This window comes from Gopherus flavomarginatus, chromosome 20 (genome assembly GCF_025201925.1).
Source record: "Gopherus flavomarginatus isolate rGopFla2 chromosome 20, rGopFla2.mat.asm, whole genome shotgun sequence".
Classification (NCBI taxonomy): Eukaryota; Metazoa; Chordata; order Testudines; family Testudinidae; genus Gopherus; species Gopherus flavomarginatus.
Window position 1 is genome coordinate 13,552,619 of NC_066636.1, and position 16,612 is coordinate 13,569,230.

General features: G+C 57.9%; 1 pseudogene; it reads right to left on the reverse strand.

The window, feature by feature from the left end:
• Positions 1 to 16,612, reverse strand: part of LOC127037821 (zinc finger protein 436-like) — a 714,289-nt pseudogene that overhangs the window by 608,642 nt on the left and 89,035 nt on the right.

Sequence of the window (16,612 nt, forward strand, 5' to 3'; positions counted from 1 at the left end):
GGCAGCTGGTGCTGACGGCTCCAAGGGAAGGCTTAAATGCTACAGAGCAACTGAGGTCAGGGCTAGAGGAGGGCAGGACCATCCCTATGTGTGGCCTTCAGACAGGCACAAAAACACTCAGCCAGCCTGCTCTGTGCCATGCCAAACACTCACTGAAGGTCACCAGCATACATGCGGGGCGGCTGCTGATGCTCTGTGGCCAACATCACAAGATGGTAGGAAAGCAGGGCCAGCCCCCATAGTGGGGCCTCTGACTGGTTCCACTCAAGGTGCTCATTTTTGCAGTGACGCAGGAGATTTTTCCCCAAGAGGCTTTTTTCCCAGCTGGTGAGAGGCAGAGAAACACCCAGGCTCCCAAGGTGTTATTTACCAACCCCCTCAAGCACAGGAACTGGCGCACATTTGGAAGAGGGAAACTGCTCTACACACTAGCCCGGGCAGCCGCCCATTTTCTTTGGAAAGTCAGGAATGGCAAAGGCTAGACTGGAAGCACCTGGGACTTCTGCCCCAGCCTTTGGGACAACCATCCCCCAACTCCTTCCCAGGGCTCTGGCTGAAGCCAGAGCATTGGCCTGAGCCGCCAAGAAGAGGTTCCAGCCCTGAAGGGAGCAGGACTTTTAGCCCAAAGGTAAAACTGGACAAGCACAACCACGAAGGGACTCAAACCCTCAATCCCCTGATCCAAAGTCAAATGCCTTATCCCTTAGGCCACATAAGAAAAGGTTCTCTAGGCACTTCTTTGGAAAAGACAGACACTGATACATCTGACAAAGTGGGGATTCATCCACGGAAGCTCATGCTCTAATATGTCTGTTAGTCTATAAGGTGCAACACGACTCTTTGCTGCTTTTGCAGACACTGTGTTTCTCAGGTCAGCTACTGAGAGGGGCCGAGTCTCTCTGAGCACAAGAAGTTGAGTTCCCAGTGAGATGTGAGACTTAATTCTCTGGAGCCGGGTGCAGGGCTTTGGCAGGGGGTCTCAGGCATGAGGGATTGTGGTGCAGCAGATGGACCAACTGCCTAGGTGCGGAGATTTAATCTCACTGAGGAGGAGGAGGAGGAATCCTGCTGATAGGCAGTGTCCAGGACCGGTGCAACCACTAAGGGAACTAGTTGGCCGCCTAGGGTGCCAAGTGGTTGGGGGCACAAAAAAGCACACTCAGAGGAGGAAGTAGAGTTGAGGTGAGCTGGGGCATGGGGCTGGGGGGAGGTGCGGGGGGAGGGCTGCCTGCAACAAGTAATGGGGGGATCTGTGTGCAGGTGAACCGCTCGCTGTCCCAGCTCATCACTGCTCCATCTTCTCCCCTGACCACGCCGCCCTTACTCTAATTCTCCTCCCCTCCCAGGCTTGCTGCACTAAACAGCTGATTGGCACCACAAGCCTGGGAGGCAGGAGAAGTGGAGCAGTGCCAGCGTGCTCAGGGGAGAAGGCGGAGCAGTGGGGAGCTGGGGTGGGGAGCTGCTGCAGCGGGGGTGCCTGGCTCTTCCCCATCGCCCCTGCCCCTGCTCTGCCCCAGTCCCACCCTCCCGCCTCTGCACTCACTGCATAGTAAGTGGAGTGACCCAGCCCCAGCCTGGTCCACTCCACTAGTTCCCAGCCATGCAGCCAGTGAGTGCTGTGGGGCGGTTCCCCCCTCCCCCCAAACTTGGGAGCCAGGGGAGTTCTATGGCCCTGGGTCTCTCATCCCTCCATCCCCTCCCCTGCCCCCAATATCCCTCTTGGGCTCTGTGGGGCTGGTTCTCTCTCACTGTCCTTGTGCTCCCCCTTGCACAGCATGTCCTGGGAGTGACTCAGTTTCCCTGGACCAACATCTCACCACTCCACACATGTCCTTTCTGTTCCCCACCTCCCTCCACCCCATCCCATTTTCCCTGCACCCCAGGCTTGGTCTTTGCCAACCCCATCTCCTCTCCTCCTGACCCCAATATCTCCTGCCCCTATGGGTCTGTAAGGCTGGGTCTCTCCCTCCCACATTCTCCCCTCATCCCCTCCCCCAATATCTCCCGGCCCCAGGCTGTGACGTGCTATGACGTGTGCTGGGGCTGTGACGTGTGCTGGGGCCAGGGCTGGGTTTTTGCTGCCCCAAGCGGCGGGGAAAAAACAACAACCCACGATCGCAATCAGTGGCAGCTCCACTGCGCTGCCTTTTTCTTCGGCGGCAACTTGGTGGCAGGTCCTTCCCTCCGAGAGGGACTGAGGGACCCTTCGCCGAATTGCTGCCAAAGACCCCGACATGCCGCCCCTTCCCCTTGGCTGCCCCAAGCACCTGCTTGCTGAGCTGGTGCCTGGAGCCGGCCCTGGCTGGGGCTGTGATGTGCGCTGGGGCTGTGACATGCTGTGACCTGCTCACTCCCCAAGGGCAACTCACTCCCTTGAAACCAGCAGGACAGAAGGTGTCACATGTACGTGGGCGGGGTTATGCAGATGAGCAGTGTCTGGCGGCAGTACGGGGAGCAGCGAGAGGAACCGAAGGAGCCGGGCAGAGAGAATTCTCTCTGTGTGGACAGAATCTGGTGTGGGGAGTTTGTGTGGGGAGTGCCTGCAATGGAGTCACTTCGGGGCAGTGATTGCCACTGAGCTACGTAGTGACAAAAGGTGTGGGAATGGGGTGTGGTGCCTGGCTGGGAGCAGCTTGTGGTGATAAGAAAAGGGGTGGGAGCAAGAGGTCCTGTCCTAGCAGGGGGTGTATACCCTGAGAGGGTGTTTTGTGGGTGCAAGTAGGTTTGGGGGCTTTTTGCAATAACAAGGAGTGTCTGCAGCTAGAACCCTCCTAACCCCACTAGTTTTCTTTGTGTTGTGGGGTGGTGGATTCTGTGATGTCACATTCCCTGGGGGAGGAGTTTGAATCATAACTCCAGAGTGGGAGAACAACTCCCCCCACTCCTGCTCAGTCTCCACTAGGGGGCTGGGCTGGGCTCTCTAGGGAGGGAAGCACTGGGAAAAACAGTCTCCCCTATGGAACCCAGGAGTCCTGGATCCCAGTCCCCCTGCTCTAGACCCCTTCCACTTCCAAAGCCAAGGATAGAACGCAAGGGTCCTGGTGTCCAGCCCCTCCCTGCTCTGACCACTAAACCCCACTGCCCTCCCAGGGTGATGCAGGGGTCACTGGGTCTGTGTCCCAGCTCTGCTATGTGCCTTGACTGATTTTCCCAAAGTGCTTCCTTCTGAATCTAGTCGACACAGTGGGAATTCACGCACGAAAGCTCATGCTCCAATACGTCTGTTGGTCTATAAGGTGCCACAGGACGCTTTGCTGCTTTTACAGATCCAGCACGTCTGCCCTCTCCGTCCGGTCACTGCCCACCCTCGTGTGGGGGCACCAGCACTGTGCCGAGTAGTGATGGAAAATTATCCAAGCTGGCCCAGGGGAGACGTGTGTGTCCCTGCTGCCCTCTGCTGAGCCCTGCTCTGTGTGTGTGTGCGTCTGTGACACTGTATCAGTGTGTTGCTGTGCTACCCAGTAGGAAATGGCTTTGCAGGATTTTGTATTCTGCAGCAAGTTACAAACACACACACAAAGGGACTCACACAGTCCCAAGAACACTCACACACAACACACCCAGAGGGACATGTTAGTCCAATCCCCAAAGAGAGAAACATTCACACCCCCAGCCACACTCACAATAAGCCCCCACACACACCATAACATTCACAGTTGTGCTCAGAGACACAACTGCACGCAGTTCACTCCCACTGCTCCAAATACAAGGACCTCCTGCCCCACACAGCATGTGCCAAGGCCTGTTGAACTCACTGCCACTGGACAGCTACCAATGAGAAAGACCCCCTCGTGCTGGATCATCTGCTTGGCCCCCACTCCCTCTTGGGGCATGCTGTGTGGCGTGGCTGGGGATTGTGCAATAGCAGGCTGGGGCCGGGTCACTCCACTTCCTGCAGGAAGTAGCCAGCCCCCTGTCCCCCACAGAGGCCTGGGACCAGCCCCCCTCTGCTTCCCCACACACAGGTCTGGGGCCTCAGCCTGCTCTGCTCCCCTGGCTCCCAAGTTAGGGGGAGGGGGGAACCGTCCCACAGCACTCGCCGGCAGCATGGCTGGGAGCCAGAGGAGTGGACCATGCAGTGAGTGCGGGGGCGGGGGGCTAGGGCTGGGGCGGAGCAGGGGCAGAGGCCATGGCAAAGAGCCAGGCAGCCCCCACTGCAGCAGCTCCCCACCCCAGCTCACCTCCGCTCTGCCTTCTCCTCTGAGCATGCTAGCGCCGCTCCACTTCTCCCGCCTCCCAGACTTGCGGTGCTAATCAGCTGTTTAGTGCGGCAAGCCTGGGAGGGGAGGAGAATTAGAGCGGGGGCAGCGTGCTCAGGGGAGAAGACGGAGCAGAGGTGAGCTGGGACAGGGAGCAGTTCCCCTGCATGCCCCTACTCCCGTTACCGGCTGCGGGCAGCCCTCTTCCTGCACCACCCAACCCCCTGCCCCAGCTCACCTCCACTCCTACACTGCCTTTTCCCCCAAGACCCCTCCTCCTGCTCATTGCTCTCGGCCCCCTCCCCACCCTCACTCACCCTTACGGTCATTACAAAGTGGCAAGGCAGAGACCTCCCATTTTTAAAAGTCCTGGGGTGTTGTTCGCCCCTGTTCAGGCACCCCTGGGGCCCTGCACTTCACACAGCTCTCCCTGATTTCAGCTGTTAGTGAGGGAGCCTCACTGCTAGCGCAGACTCGGAACTTTCTTGGATGAGAGACACTGTCCCAAAGCAGGACTAATGCTTAGACCCGGTGATCAGTGATTTCAGATCTGTTGGTCTGCAGCAAGACTCTGCAGTGAGTCTTAATCAGCTCTGCTATTACACAGGGACGAACAAAAGGGTCAAATGGTGCCTAGAAGCCTTAAGAAGAATCCACCCCACCAAGTACAATGCTTGTTGATACCGGCTCCTAACCGCACTGAGAATATTTTTGGGTGACTCCTTGCCTTTATCAACCTAGGAGATTGAGAGACTAAGAATTAACAGGTGCTCTAGTGGCACAATTGGTTAGCACACAGTACTTATAGGGCAGTGCTGAGAGGAGGTTGTGAGTTCAAGCCTCACCTAGAGCACTGGTTTTCATTAGCCAAATGGCATCACCCCCTCATTTGGCCCTGTGGAATGTACAATTCCAGCCCTGGGGACACTGAGGCAGGGGAGAAGTTAAAAATGCCTCTTCACTTATTAGCTCCTCTCCAGAGTGCAGGTCAGAATCTACAATCCTTTCTCCCCCACCAGCCCCTGTGCCAGGATCCCTCAAGCAGAGCCTGGAGTCCTGCCCATCCTTGACCCCTGAGCCTGGAGGGAGAGAAGCAAGGAGCCATTGTTAGAGGGCTTTCCCTGCCCACTTCCCTGGCTCTTGTCACACAGACAGCAAGCAGCAAAAGACCAGAAGTCCAAAGCGCAGACAAATGGATGTTTACTGGGGTTATTTTCGAAGCAAGCAGATTCCAAAGCCCTTCACACCAGTCAGGCTTATCTCTATACACGGACAAAGTCTGTTCCCCGGTGTTCCCTTCCCAGTTCTGACACCACAGAGCATTTACCCCACATCCCTACAGACAATTCTTTCCTGGGTGCTGGCTGGTGAGTCTTGCCCACATGCTCAGGGTTTAGCTGATCACCATATTTGGGGTCAGGAAGGAATTTTCCTCCAGGGCAGATTGGCAGAGACCCTGGGGGGGTTTCACCTTTCTCTGCAGCGTAGGGCATGGGTCCCTTGCTGGAGGATTCTCTGCACCTTGAAGTCTTTAAACAATGAGTTGAGGACTTCAATAGCTCAGACATAGGTCAGGGGCTTGTCACAGGATTGGGTGGGTGAGAGTCTGTGGCCTGCATTGTGCAGGAGGTCGGACTAGACGATCATAATGGTCCCTTCTGACCTTAAAGTCTATGAGTCTATGAGCTCTGACACTGCAGAGTCTTTACCTCATGTCCCCCTTCCCAGCTCCGACACTGCAGAGTCTTGTCTGTGTCCCTGTTCCCCGTTCCCTATTCCCATCTCCTCCCATTAGGAAGCATGAGTCTAATTTCCCTGCCCACTGCCTGTTTGACCTCAGTTTATACAGTAATATTCTCAGCTAGAACTTAACCAATCATTTTACTGAAATGTAACTAACCAATTCTAACCTATTGTAACAGAATTCTCTAACCAATTACATCTCACTCCCCTAATTAACTTACACTCAGCAAAATTAATTCTGCAGCAGACAGAAACAATTAGAGGACCAGACAGATGGACAATAGAAAAACGGAGGCCATAAAGATAAACCCTACAGAAATGAGGGTTTCACATCCACAACCATGGAGAAGGGATTTCTTGCCAGACCAGATGATCCCTTAAGATCATGCATCTGACGAAGTGGGTATTCACCCATGAAAGCTCATGCTCCAATACGTCTGTTAGCCTATAAGGTGCCACAGAACTCTTTGCTCCTTAAGATCTGTTTCTTTATCTGGTGGTGATGGGCACTATCGGGACAGGATCGTCTTCCTAACAGCGCAACCCCACCTTAGTTCAGTGTGACGGGTTTGAGAGGTGAGGATGTGACTGTTCGCTTCCCAGCGTATGGCTGTCCTTGCTGCTTAGCCAAAGGCCTTAGCCTACGAACAAGGGCTCAGACTCTTCTAGGGAGAGAAGACCCAGACACAGGCAGAGTAGGATTTTGGTTCTTTGTTTTATACCCCTGTCACTAGCTAAGTGATAAAAATACACCTAAGTTCTTGAAGTCTAGGCCTGTACAGACATCCTGAATATCTCTATTCTAACAGCCATCGGTCCCTGTGGAAAAATGATCTATTCAGGGTTGTCCCTAGACATTTTGGTGCCCTGCACAGCATCCCCGTCCCCCAGCCTGAGCTGGCAGAGTGGAGCAGGCTAGGGCCAGGTCAAACCACTTCCCACCACCCTGTAATTGCAGGGCAGGCCCGACCCCACACTCACCGGGTGGCAGGAAGTGGAGTGATCCGGCCCCAGCCTGCTGCACTCTGCTCCCAGTCTTGGAACTTGGGGGGTTGGGGGGAAATGCCCCCCAGCACTCACCAGCACCACAGCTGGGAGCTGGTGGAGCAGAGCAGGCTGGGGCCAGGTCGTTCCACTTCCCGGCGCCCGGTGAGTGCAGGGTGTGCCTGATCCCTCCTGCAGTCCACTGGGTTGTAGCTCAGGGGAAGAGGTGGAGTAGGGGGAGGAATGGAGAGGAGCAGGGGTGGGAAGAGGCTGCATGGGGGCAGAGCAGGGGTGGGGGCTTTGTGGCAGAGGCAGAGCAGGGGCAGCTTTCCTGGCTGGCTCAGCCAGCCGAGGGATCGGGCTGGCCGCTGGAGAAGTACACATCTGTGTAGGGCACCAGGAAAAATGGGGCAATTTGGTGCCTCCACATCCGTTCACCAGGCAGTGTCCCTGTAGTGTGTGCTGTTTTCTTAGGTCCTTCCTCAGTCTTTCTCACCCTCTTGTCCTGAGTCTCCTGTGTCCCTGCTTTCAAGCACAGACTCACTCTGGCTGTTCAGGAGAGGGGAGGACCATGCCTGTGTGTAGCCAGCAGACAGCGACAAAGACCCCCGGCCAGCCTGCTCCCTGCCATTCCAAACACCCACTGAAGGCCACCCACAGACCAGCATGCGGGGCAGCTGCTGATGCTCTGTGGTCAACATCAGAAGACAGTAGGAAAGCAGGGCCAGCCCCCCTGGTGGGGCCTCTTACTGTTCCCACTCACAGTGCTCACTTTTGCAGTGGGGCAGGAGATTTTACCCCAAGAGGCTTTTCCCCAGCTGGCAAGAAGCAGAGAAACACCCAGGCTCCCAAGGTGCTATTTACCAAGCCCCCTCAAGTACAGGGACAGGCGCACATTTGGAAGAGGGAAACTGCTCTACACACCAGCCCGGGCAGCTGCCCAGTTTCTTTAGCAAGTCAGGAACAGCAAAGACTAGACTGGAAGCACCTGGAGCTCATGTCCCAGCCTTTGTGGTGTCCAAACCCTGACTCTTTCCTAGAGCTCTAGCTGAAGCCAGAGCATTGGCCTGAGCAGCCAAGAAGAGGTTCCAGCCCTGAAGGGAGCAGGACTTTCAGCACAACGGTAAAGCTGCACAAGCACCAAGGGACTCAAACTCTCAATCACCTGATCCAAAGTCAGATGCCTTATCCATTAGGCCACATGGTCACAGAAGAAAAACCTCTCCAAGTACTTTAGAGAAGACGGACACTGTGTTTCTCAGACTCAGGTCATCTACTAACGGGGGCCAAGACTCTCTGGGCACAAGAAGTCGAGTTCCCAGCGAGATGTGAGATTTAATTCTATGGAACCAGGTGCAGGACTTTGGCAGGGAGGCTCAGGCATGGGAGATTGAGGTGCAGCGGATGGACCGGCTGTCTAAGTGCAGAGATTTAGTCACACTGAGGCACAGGAGGGAGGAAGAGGAGGATTTCTGCTGATGGTCAGTGGATGTGCAGAAAAAAGGGTGTTGATTCCCCCATCCTAAATGGGCTGGTTGGCTTGACCCTCCTCCTCTCTGCAGAGCATGGTGGGGACTGCAGCTCATCTCTTGTGGGGCAGGAGGACACAGGTGCAGGGCACTGGGCTCCGATGCACCTGGAAGGCAGATCCGGTGGGGTGGGGTGGGATGGGGTGGGGCAGGGCAGGGCAGGGCAGGGCCTGTGGTTTACGTTCTGCATTGCCTGGTGCTGGGCCATTGCAGAATCCCCAGCCATGCCGCACAGCGCACCGCAAGAGGTGGGGGGGGGGGCAAGCAGATGATCCAGCATGAGGGGGGAGAGGATATCTGGTTGGGGGAGAAAAGGCCTTGGGCTGCACTGGGGGAGTGCAGAGCAGAGGTGACACCCCAGAAACCTGCAGCAAAGGGATGGACAGGTGGGCTGCATGGATAGAAGAGGCAGTGAGCCTAAAAGGGGAGTGGGGTCTAATGGTCAGGGCTGGGTGCCAGGACCTCTGGGTTCTATCCTTGGTTCTGAGAGTGGAGGGGGGTCTTGAGGTGAGAGCAGGGGGACTGGGAGCCAGGACTCCTGGGTTCCATAGTGGTGGCTGGTTTTTCCTGTGTCTCCCTCGCTAGAGGTCCCAACCCAGCCCCCTAGTGGAATCTGACGGGGGGAGGGGGTTGCCCTGCCACTCCAGATTCGTGATTCGAACCCCTCCTCCCACGGGCTCTGACATCACAGAATGTCCCCCCAAGTCAGAAAGTAGGAGCCCCTCCCCACATGCAGAGGAAGCTAGTGAGATTCTAGGGGGTCTCTGGCAGAGGTGACAGCACCCACCAGACACCCACTCATGGTTGCAAGGAGACCCTCCTGCACAGCCCCCTGCTACAAGGAGCTGGAGGCACCCAGCCAGGGTCACGAGGTGAGATGGGGTTGCAGTGGCAGGAAGGAGGCGGAGCTGGGGGTGGTGCCAGGTCGGGTGCTGGCTTCACAGGAAAAACCACACTGCTCCATTACGTATTTCCCAAGGTTGTGGCTGAATACAGGGTTTGGAATGACTTCAGGGAAATATTTTGTTTGCAAACAGACTCCAGATACCAAATGATTGTGCTAATATGCTCCCCTGCGCCCCTTCCCCATTACTCCAGGATCCGAGCATTTTCCTAATTCGCAGGGTAATTCTCCTCCCAGGCTCGTGCGAAGGTGGGAAGCACCACCAGCCCCATTTCCCAGATGGGAGAACTGAGGCCCAGAGAGGCTGAGTGATGTGCCCAAGGACACCCAGGAAGTCTGTGACAGAGCAAAGCATGTTTCTGCCTCCCTCCTCCCAGGTCTGGCCTGCTCCTGAGTCACTGGATGGTGCAGGGGCGGGGCCTCGGGGCAAGGGGCAGTGCAAGGGGGTGCCTCAGGGGAAGGGGCAATGCAGGGGCGGGGTCCCAGGAGAAGGAGCAGTGGGAGGGCGGGGTCTCGGGGGAATGTGAGGGGGCGGGTCCCAGGTGAATGGGTGGTGTAAGGGTGGGGTCTCAGGTGAATGGGTGGTGCAGGGGCAGGGTCCCAGGAGAAGGAGCAGTGGGAGAGCGGGGTCTCAGGGGAATGTGAGGGGGCGGGTCCCAGGTGAATGGGTGGTGTAAGGGTGGGGTCTCAGGTGAATGGGTGGTGCAGGGGCGGGGTCCCAGGAGAAGGAGCAGTGGGAGGGCAGGGTCTCAGGTGAATGTGAGGGGGGGTCCCGGTGAATGGGTGGTGTAAGGGTGGGGTCTCAGGTGAATGGGTGGTGCAGGGGCGGGGTCCCAGGAGAAGGAGCAGTGGGAGGGCAGGGTCTCAGGGGAATGTGAGGGGGGGTCCCGGTGAATGGGTGGTGTAAGGGTGGGGTCTCAGGTGAATGGGTGGTGTAAGGGTGGGGTCCCAGGTGAATGGGTGGTGCAGGGGTAGGGTCCCAGGAGAAGGAGCAGTGGGAGGGCGGGGTCTCAGGGGAATGTGAGGGGGGGGTCCCAGGTGAATGGATGGTGCAGGGGCGGGGTCCCAGGAGATGGAGCAGTGGGAGGGCGGGGTCTCGGGGGAATGTGAGGGCAGGGTCTCAGGTGAATGGGTGGTGTAAGTGTGGGGTCTCAGGTGAATGGGTGGTGCAGGGGCAGGGTCTCAGGGGGAAGGGGCTGTGTGGGGGCAGGGAATCGGAAGAATGGGCAGTGTGGCATTGGGGACTTCGGGGAGTAGGCAGTGTGAGGGCAGGGTCTCGGGGGGAAGGGGTGGTGCGGGGGCAGGGAATCGGGAGAATGGGCAGTGTGGCATTGGGGACTTCGGGTAGGAGGCAGTGTGAGGGAGGGTCTCGGGGCAAAGGGGAAGGGTGTGGGCGGGGTCTCAGGCAAAGGGGTGATGTAGGGATGGCGATTCAGGGGAATGGGTGGTGAAGGGGTGGGGACTAGAGGGAAGGGGAAGGGGGGGCTGGGACTGGGGGAGGGGCAGTGCAGTGGTGGGGTCTCGGGGGGAAGGGCGATGCAAGGGTGAGGTCTCAGGGAAAGGGGCGGGGACTGGGGGTAGGGGTGGTGCAAGGGCAGGACCTCGGGGGAAGGGACGATGCAGAGATGGGGGTTGGGGAAGAGGCAGGGCCTCGGGGGGAGGGACGATGCAGAGATGGGGGTTGGGGAAGGGGCAGGGCCTCGCGGGAAGGGACGATGCAGAGATGGGGGTTAGGGGAAGGGGCAGGGCCTCGGGGGAAAGGACGATGCAGAGATGGGGGTTAGGGGAAGGGGCAGGACCTCGGGGGAAGGGACGATGCAGAGATGGGGGTTGGGGAAGGGGCAGGGCCTCGTGGGAAGGGACGATGGAGAGATGGGGGTTAGGGGAAGGGGCAGGGCCTCGGGGGAAGGGACGATGCAGAGATGGGGGTTGGGGAAGGGGCAGGGCCTCGTGGGAAGGGACGATGGAGAGATGGGGGTTAGGGGAAGGGGCAGGGCCTCGGGGGAAGGGACGATGCAGAGATGGGGGTTAGGGGAAGGGGCAGGGCCTCGGGGGAAGGGACGATGCAGAGATGGGGGTTAGGGGAAGGGGCAGGACCTCGGGGGAAGGGACGATGCAGAGATGGGGGTTAGGGGCAGGGGCAGGGCCTCGGGGGAAGGGACGATGGAGAGATGGGGGTTAGGGGAAGGGGCAGGGCCTCGGGGGAAGGGACAATGCAGAGATGGGGCTTAGGGGAAGGGGCAGGACCTCGGGGGAAGGGACGATGCGGGGGAAGGGATTAGAGGGAACAGGTGGTGCAGGGGCAGGGATTTAGGACAATGTGAGCACAGGGCCTCGGGGGAATGGGTGGTGTAGGGGCGGGGTCTCAGGGGGAAGGGGTGGTGCAGGGGCGGGGTCTCGGGGCAATGTGGGAGCAGGATTCCAGGTGAATGGGTGGTGTAGTGGCGTGGTCTAGGGGCAATGTGAGGGCGGGATTCCAGGTGAATGGGTAGTGCAGGGGCAGGGTCTCAGGGGGAAGGGGTGGTGCAGGGGCGGGGTCTCGGGGCAATGTGAGAGTGGAGTCCAGGGTGAATGGGTGGTGTAGGGGCAGGGTTTCAGGGGGAAGGGGCAGTGCAGGGTCAGGCTCTCGGGGGAAATGGGAAGCTCAAGGGCAGGAACTCGGGAGAAGGGGCAATGTGAGGGCGGGGGTGGGTCCTTGGGGAAAGGGTGCAGGGGAGGGGTGTATTGGGGAGGGACAATGCAGGAGTGTGGATTTGGGGGAAGGGGCAGAGTGAGGGTGGGGTATTGGGGAAAAGGGGCAATGCGAAGGCGGTGCCTTGGAGGAAGGGGCAGGGTGGGGGCAGGACCCCAGGAAGAGGGGGGCAGGGGCAGGGCTTTGGGAAATGGAGCAGGGATTAGGGGACAGAGGTCAGGACGTCGGGGGTAGGGGCAGTGTGGGGGCAGGACCCCAGGAAGAGGGGGGCAGGGGCAGGGCTTTGGGGAATGGGGCAGGGATTAGGGGGAACAGGTGATGTGAGGCCAGGACGTCGGGGGTAGGGGCAGTGTGGGGGCAGGACCCCAGGAGGAGGGGGCAGGGGCAGGGCTTTGAGGGGAGGGCGGAGCTCGGGGAATGAGGAGGATTAATTCGGTTCAGTGGCAGGTTTGTCTGCGGGTGACACTGGCACTGCAGGGGGGGTTAAAGCCGGGCTCACCCGAGGGAGGAGGACGGGGCTTGGTGGCCGGGCACAGCGGGAGTTCGGGGAGTGACAAGGAGCCGGTTCCAAGGCTCATTGGACACACCCAGAAACCAGCTCACACCCAGACGGGGGGTTAAAGCCCCAGCGAACAAGGGGCGCTGGGAACATCCCCGCAGTGCAGACAAATGTATCAAGTCACCGGACAGAGACAGACCCGGCACTGACCTGCCCCGCACAGACCTGCCCGGCGACAGGGTTGGCGGGCGGCCTTTTGGCGGTGGGAGCTTCGCCCCCCACCCCGGTCCTCGACCTTCGCTGATCAGCTGCTTTGTGCAGGGGTGAAATGGGCGAAACGGCGCACCACGTTCCTACGCGGAGCCGTTTCATACACTGCCAGAGCTCTCTGGGGGCCTTCAACCTCCCCCAACCTGCCCCCCAGTGTCCCCCCCCATCCACTGTGACTCTTCTGCCAGCACCGCCCCCTCCTCTCCCGCTGTAGGGATCCAGCAGCCCCTTCAAGCCCCCCGACCTGCCCCCCAGTGTCCCCCCATCTGTTGTGACCCTCTCGCCAACCCCACTCCCATCTGTGGTGATCCCTCAGCCCCCAGCATCCCCTCCGCTATCGTGTACACTCTACCTGGCCTTTCCCTTCGCCCCCGACCTCCTCCTCCCCCACCATCCTCAGCACCCTGACACTGACCTCCTCCTCTTGCCCCATCCCCAATGTCCTCCTTCCCGTCCTCAGCGCCCCGCCACCTTCCTCCTCCCCCACCCATCATTGTCCTCAGCGCCCCATCCCTAATTGCCTCCAACCCATTTCTCATTGCTGGGCCCCACTTTCCCATCCCCCCACTCCCCCAGTCCATCCTCAGGGTGTGAGGTTCCTCATCTTCAATCTCTGCTACACCCAAACCTGCCAGGTTCTCCTTTTCAACCACTGTGGGGTTGTCCAACCCCCTGACACCCATCCACTCTGGGCTCTCTAAATCCCACATTCCCACAATGCACCTTGGTAACTCCATTCTCCTCTATCCCTAATCCCCCTATTCCCTTCCCTTAGGTCCTCCTGGACACCCCAACCCACAGTCAGGCCCCCACATACATCCCAGTCACTCATTCACATGCTGAGCTAGTTCTTCAGGGACCCCCACAGCCCAGGAAACTTCTGCATCCATGAGCCCCATGGACCTGTGGCCGGGAAGCTCCCACTTTGGCTGAGCTGGGTGTGGGTGTTAATCTTTTCCTGTCTTGTGTGTGCTGTGCTCACAAAGGCTTTTTGCTCCCTCGGGGTGAGGTGTGGTTTTGGCCGAAGATGAGGTGTTTGGTAGCCCTGTGGATGCTGTGTGGTGTCTGGAATGGGGCGTGTGTGTTCCCATCATGCCCCTTCCCCTCTGCCTGCAGAGCTGAGGACAGACAGGTCTGAGGAGCAGAGCAGGAGCTCTGGAAAGGAGAAGAGCAATATGAAGATGGAGTGTAAGATGAGGCCAGGTAAGTTCTGTGGAGGGAGACATGCTGGACAGGGCCTAGGATTGGGGAGACAAGCAGGTGTGAGCCCCGGGCTCAGATTTCTAATTGTAGCTGTGATGGCAGAATGGGAGGAGGGTTGAAGCCAAAACCCTGGGGTGGGGGAGTAGCGAGAAGAGGAGCCTCATCACCATTGCTTTTTCTTTTCCTCTTGTGTTTCATACCAAGGGAAAAGAAGTCGCGGAGATGGAGTCCAGCCCTGAGGTGAGATGGAAAGTGATCAAGAGCAGTGACAGCGTGAATCCTGTTGATGCCAGGCAAGAGCTGCCCAACTGGGACAAGAGTAACCATCTCTGTCTGTGAGATGTGTATCTGGTTTGGGAAGGGCTCTGGTCACAGCCCTCCTGGCTCCAGGCCGGGACTTCCCATTACCTGGGTGTGGGTTTCTGGACTAGCTGTGGCTTCAAGGGAGATGATGTTGCCATTTGCGAGGGCTGATCATCTCTCTTGCGAGGAGTGGTGTGTGCTCCCTAGCAGAAAGTTGGATCCATGAGGGTGACTCCCTGTTCTGAGTTTCTTTCTTCCTCCTAGGTTTCTCTCTCTGTGTTGGCCAACTTACACTCAAACTCTCTCTGTCTCTCCTTTCATGGACACCTGTCATGTTCAGTTGCCTGCATTCTCTTCCTCTGCTCCCCCTCCCCCAGTCTCCTATGGGCTCAGCTGGGTTTATCTGCCCACGGGCAGGGTCTCTGCCATACTGGGAAGGATGTGTCCTGCCTGCCAGAATAAGGGGGTTGCTCCTCCCACCCCCTATCTTTGGGAAGACCTCATTGCTGTAACTGGGTCACAGCGTGAGTGGCCAGTAATGCCTTTGGGGCTATGAGGTCTGAGACTGAGAGGGGTGGGCTCGCAGTCATGGCTTTGGGCAGAGGAGAAGTGGGGCTGGGATTAGAGATGCCCCTTTCACCCGCTAGCTCCGTTACTGCATCACCCAAAAGCCTCGCTCAGGGTCCATTATGCTTCCTTGTGCTGGGCACTGCAGGGACAATCAGAGGGGCAGCAGGATGCATGAGGAAATAGATGAGTGTGTGAGGCAGATGGGTGAAGGGGTGTGTGTGGCATACATTGGGGATGGATGAGGGGTTGAGAGTTGGACAGACAGCGGGACAGATGGAGAGCTGCAGGGACGGATGGTGATGTCACAGGCTGGACTTGTGATGGGTTCAGCTCTTGGCCACTGGCTCTGTCATGTCCTGCCCCCATCTGCCCGTCTGACTCTGTCCCTGTCTCTCGCAGGCAGCACTCAGCAGAGTCTGGCCCTGTTGTTACACTGGTGCCTACATCCAGCGCACACCTGTGCATAATGTGCTCCTGGAGAGCTCAGGCAGGGAGAAGCATGTGGCTCATGGCTGCTTAACCAGCTACTCCAAAGAGTGCCGCAGATCTCCCCCTCCTTGGGCAGCAACACCCTGACCGGGGGGTTCCCTGTCCCTCCTCGCTGCCAAAGCAGCCTGCAGAAACCAAGGTCACCTGCCTCCGCCCAGCCTCTAGCTGGAGCTACTTCAGCCCCGAATTGCTGGTATCCAGCCTGTCCGGAGTTGGTGCGATGTCCTAGTGGAGTCCGTTCTTTCTCCCTGGTAAATTATGATTTTCCCCACTGCAGTTAGTTGCTCTTTCTCTGCTTCCCCATAGCCCCTCCCCAGTGATAGTGACCCTGCTGGCCAGGAACGGGAGTGTCCTGTAGGTGCCTTCTTGTAGGAGCAGTGACTCCTGGTGGCGAGGGGCAGCAATGCCTGGCATGTATCCCCCCTGGCATTGCTGCAGAGACCCCTGGTGGCAACTGAGGGCAGTTGCCTATGTGACCCCACTACTGCCATTGCGCCTGTGAGCGCTGGTGGGTTGGTGAGGCAGGGCCCTGTATGTACATCAGCCATTGGGGCAGGGCCCTCTGTGTATCCCACTCTCATCTCAACTGTAAGCTGTCTAAACTCCTACCTGCCTCATGGGGCCACAACCGTGGTACCCCCAACTCACCCAGCAATGTCGTCAATCTATCCAATTACACCCTCAGCCCAGAAGAAAAGCCTGTCCTATCTCGGAGACTCTCTTTCTGCCCTGCCACCTCTACCAACATGATACAGTTCTGCAGCAATCTGGAAGCCTACTTTCGCCGTCTCTGATTCAAAGAATACTTTCAGGACAACACTGAACAGCGCACTGATACACAGATACCCTCCCACCAACAGCACAAGAAGAAGAACTCCACATGGACTCCTCCTGAGGGTCGAAATGACAGTCTGGACCTATACATTGAATGCTTCCGCTGACGTGCACAGGCAGAAATTGTGGAAAAACAACATTGCTTGCCTCATAACGTAAGTCGTGCAGAACGCAATGCCATCCACAGCCTCAGAAACCACCCAGACATCAAAGAGGCTGATAAAGGAGGTGCTGTTGTCATCCTGAACAGGTCTGACTACCAAAAGGAGGCTGCCAGACAACTCTCCAACACCAAATTCTACAGGCCACTTCCCTCAGATCCCACTCAGGAATACACTAAGAAACTGCAAAATCTACCCAGGACACTCCCTACGCTAACACCGGAACAAATCA